Source organism: Carlito syrichta, unplaced genomic scaffold (genome assembly GCF_000164805.1).
Source record: "Carlito syrichta isolate Samal-C Ts95f unplaced genomic scaffold, Tarsius_syrichta-2.0.1 Scaffold41894, whole genome shotgun sequence".
NCBI classification, from domain to species: domain Eukaryota; kingdom Metazoa; phylum Chordata; class Mammalia; order Primates; family Tarsiidae; genus Carlito; species Carlito syrichta.
In genome coordinates this window covers 1-4,516 of record NW_006985990.1, presented here as the reverse complement: position 1 = coordinate 4,516, position 4,516 = coordinate 1, and the positions used below count along the sequence as shown (strand labels likewise).

The 4,516-nt window shown below is 43.0% G+C and overlaps 1 pseudogene; it reads left to right on the top strand.

The window, feature by feature from the left end:
* The first annotated feature begins 3,444 nt into the window (after positions 1-3,444).
* On the top strand, positions 3,445-4,183 carry LOC103249400 (annotated as a pseudogene).
* The last annotated feature ends 333 nt before the right edge of the window (positions 4,184-4,516 follow it).

The window sequence follows — 4,516 nt, the reverse complement described above, 5'->3', positions numbered from 1 at the left end:
TCAACAAGTAACAGTGTGGTCCCAATAGTCATAGCAATAAAGGGAAAAAAGAATAATAGAAAAATACATTTTCAGGAGTACTAAAAATACTCTGCCAAAGGATACCCACCCTTCCTCAGAAGAGGTGCAGTGTTATTTGAAAGAGGACATGGGTTATTCCAAAATGTCTATTTCGAACTCAAGGACAACATCTGATAAAAGTAAAAGAGTGAAGAAGAAGTGTAATAAGTATAACTGACATGATAAGGGACAAGAAGAAATTATATTCTACTAAATTCTCAATTAAAACCAGAAAAGATAAAGCAAGAAGAGAAGAAAAAAGAAAAAGAACAACAAATAGAAAACTGACACATATGGGAGATAGTAATACAACATATCAATAATCTCTTTAAACATAATTGGTTAAATCACACAATTTAAAAACAGTGACTTTGAAGTTGGATAACAAAACACAACAGTATTATGTCTACAGAAAATTCACTATTTTATTTTTTTAAATTCGCTTTTCACATAAAGACACAGCTATTAATATTAAAGGAAGACAGAAAAAACACACTGCTAGCACACTTTTAAACAGTTGGAATAGTTATTTTAACTTCACACAAAACACATTACAGAGAAAGGAAAAGTATCTGGAACCAAAAGAAGTACTAAATTAATAGTGAAGTGGTTGATTGTCCAAGAACACTAACTAGTGAGAACCTAAAAACAGAGCTTCAAAAAGCACCATCCCTTCACAATAGCCACACCAAAAAAAAAAAAAAAAATGAAATCCCTCGGTGTCATTCTAGCCAGAGAAAAGAAAGACCTTTACAATGAGAACTACAAAACACTGCTCAAAGAAATCCAAGAGCACACACAAATGAAAAAATATTCCATGCTCACGGATAGGAAATATCAACATTGTTAAGATGTCCATTCTACCAAAGACAGTCTACAGATTCCATTCAATATCCAGTGAATTACCAACATCATTCTTCTCAGACCTGGAAATGACAATGCAGACATTTATATGGAAATGTAAACAACCATGAATAGCCAAAACAATCCTTAGTAAAATAAACAAAGCAAGAGTTATCACACTTTCAGACTTCAAACTTTACTATAAGGTTACAATACTCAGAATAGCCTCTTATTTGTACAAGAAAAGGCATATGGACCAATGGGACAGGATAAAGATTCCAGAAGCAAAGCCACAATTTCTCAACCAACTCATTTTGACAAAACCTCCAACAACAACCACTGCAACAACAACCACTCAGTAAACAGTGCTGGGCAAACTAGCTGATCACATGCAGCAGTTTGAAACAGGACCCCTACCTATCACCATACACAAAAATCAACACTAAATGGATCTAAGAGCTAAACATTAAACCTCAAACTATAAGAGTCTTAAAAAATGCAGAAGACACCATTATGGAAATTGGAATTGGCAAACAATTCCTGATCAAAACTCAATGTGCCCATACCATAAGATATAAGGTAGACAAGTGGGACCACATCAAACCAACAAATTTCTGCATCACAAAAGAAACCATCAAGAGAGTGTGGAGACAGCTCATAGAATGGGATAAATATTTGACAACTGTATATCAGACAAAGGTCTAACATCTAGGATCTACAAGGAACTCAAATGTGCTGAGAGGAAAAAAACCAACAGTCCCATTAAAAAGTGGGCAAAAGACATGAATAGATGCTTCTCAAAAGAAGATATATGAGCAGCCAACAGACACATGAAAAAATGCTCAGCCTCACTAACCATCAGAGAAATGTAAATCAAAGCCACAGTAAGAGTGGTCATCATCAATAAAACAAACAACAATAGATGTTGGCAAGGATGCGGAGTAAAAGAAATGCGTCTGCACTGCTGGTGGGAATGTAAACTAGTGCAACCTGTTTGGAAGAACTAGAAATTGACCTTCCATATGACCCAGCAATTCCCCTATTGGAAATACAGGAGGAAGTCAAATCATTCTACAAAAAACATACCTGCCTACCTAAGTTTGGTGCAGCTCTATTCACAATAGCAAAAACATGGAACCGACCACACTGCCATCGAAGCTGGACTTGATTAAAAAAAACAACGTGGTACATATACACAATGGAATATTACGCAGCCATAAAGGACGAGCATATGGACTTCACAGCATCTATCACAGAAACAAAGAAAGAGCACCATATGTTCTTGCTCATAAGTGAACCTTGAACAATTATCAAAACACTATAAGAAAGGAATTAGCAGTAGTGGGTAACTGTTGGAGGTGGGGTGTTGTTGGCAGTTGAGGGAAACTGCTAGGGGAGGGAGGGGCACACCACATCAGCAAGGGTACTTGCATAATAAAGATTTGTATACCTAATCTTGAATTGTACCCCCACATCTTTAAATAAAGAAAAAAAAATGAAAACAAACAACACAACAGAAATCAAAAGTACATGAGGCAAAACTGATAGAACTGCAGGGAGAAATAGATGAATCCAAATTATAGCTGGAAACTTCAAAACCCTCTTTCAGTCAGATTCAAATTCAGAGGATAGAAAATCAGTAAGCATAGAGTTGACATGAACTTGTCAATCAATTGAAATGATTTCCACCTATATACTTCAACCTACAACAACAGATTACTCATTCTAATCCATCTCACATCTAGCATTCAGCAAGACAAACCTCATTCCAGGCTACAAAACAAGCTTAATAAATATTAATGAAAACACGACACAGGAAGCTTATTTTGGAACCACAAAGTCTGGAACTAAATAAAACAAAGAAAGCTGGAAAACTACAAAACATTTGAAGGTTAAACAACATACTTCTAAAGAATATATGTGTCGAAAATCTTGTCTCAAAAGAACTTTCAAAATATTTCTAACAAAATGACAGTAAAATAGGAGATACAGAAATTACATAAAAGGTCCAGTGACTGTAGCGGTTTCTTCTTACTTATGACTATAACTGTACTTGTATGATATGTTCATATACTCACATCAAGGATCCAGAGGAAAATCATCAGAGTAGTCATTTCCAAGCAGGCCGCAATAATAATAGTCTTACAAGGAATTCTAAAAAAGTCAGACTCAGGAAGAAAAGAGTTATGCCCCATATGGGCTTGCTGGAATAATGATATTTGAAATAAGGGCGGCGCCGCGAGACGGGGTCCAATGGGGCCTGGCGGGCGGGCGGTGCTGGCGCGGGGCTAGCGGGGACGCAGGTCGCGGTCCTGTGAGGGGGCGAGGCGGGCGCCGCGGGCCGCCCGGGATGGGCCAGCCCCGGCTTGGCGGGGCCGAGGCGGCGGGGAGGGCAGCGCGCGGGCCCGGCCTGGCGGGCGGGCGGCCCGGGGGATGAGGTGCAAGTGGGCGCGGAGGAAGGGGCCGAGCCACGGCGGTGGGTGGAGCGCGAGCGGGGGAAGCTGGGCCGCGACGGGCGGAGCTTGGCTGCGGCGCCAGAGGCGGCGGCAGCGGGCCCGGACCAGCGCCCGGCGGCGGCGGCGGGGGACGAGCCGGGGGCCCCATGGGCGTGTGTGTGGGCGCCCGGCACGTCTCCTCGGGCAGCCTCAACGAGAACTCGGAGGGCACCGGAGTTGCTCTAGGTCGTAACCAGTCTTTGAAAAAGGAGAAACCACAATGGAAAAGCGATTATCCTATGACAGATGGACAACTGCGCAGTAAGAGGGATGAATTTTGGGATCCTGCACCAGCTTTTGAAGGCCGTAAAGAGTTCTGGGATGCCCTGAAGACTGCGGCACATGCCTTTGAGAGCAACGATCACGAACTGGCACAAGCAATCACTGATGGTGCAAACATAACATTACCACATGGTGCACTCACAGAGTGCTATGACGAGCTGGGGAGCAGGTACCAGCTTCCCGACTACTGCTTGATGCCACCCATCAACATGGTTGAGGAAAAGAGCCACATGGAGACCCTGGACATCCCTGAGCCAGCGCCCACCTCAGGGTACGAGTGTCAGCCACGGGCAAAGACCTGAAGAAACACAGACACGGTGTTCCACATGAAGCGGCGGCTGCTTGCGGCCAAAGGCGCGGAGCCGGGCAGCCAGCGCTGGTTCTTCTCGGGTCGGCCCCTCACCGACAAGATGAAGTTCGAGGAGCTGAAGATCCCCAAGGACTACGTGGTGCAGGTGATCGTGAGCCAGCCACTGCAGAGCCCCACACCCGTGGAGAACTGACCGGCCCTGCTGGGTCACCAGGTCTTTGGGGCCTCCTGTCGCTTCTGCTCTGCAGCTGAAATTTACTTTCACTGCTCTGAATTCCCAATGAATGGACTTTGTTCTGAGGAATTACCAGTGAAAAATTCCATCTGTGGTGGAGACCAACGAAATAATAAAACAAAGAGCCAACCTTGAGACTCATGTAATTACGAGTCTAATTTGAGAGGCAGTTAAGAAATAGATAACCAATTGTTTGAAAACACTCAACAACTCTGTAATGGCTGTATTTAAATGATCTGGACTATAAATGGAGCATTGCATCTGTGAAGAACAGCACCAAGCACCTTTTGA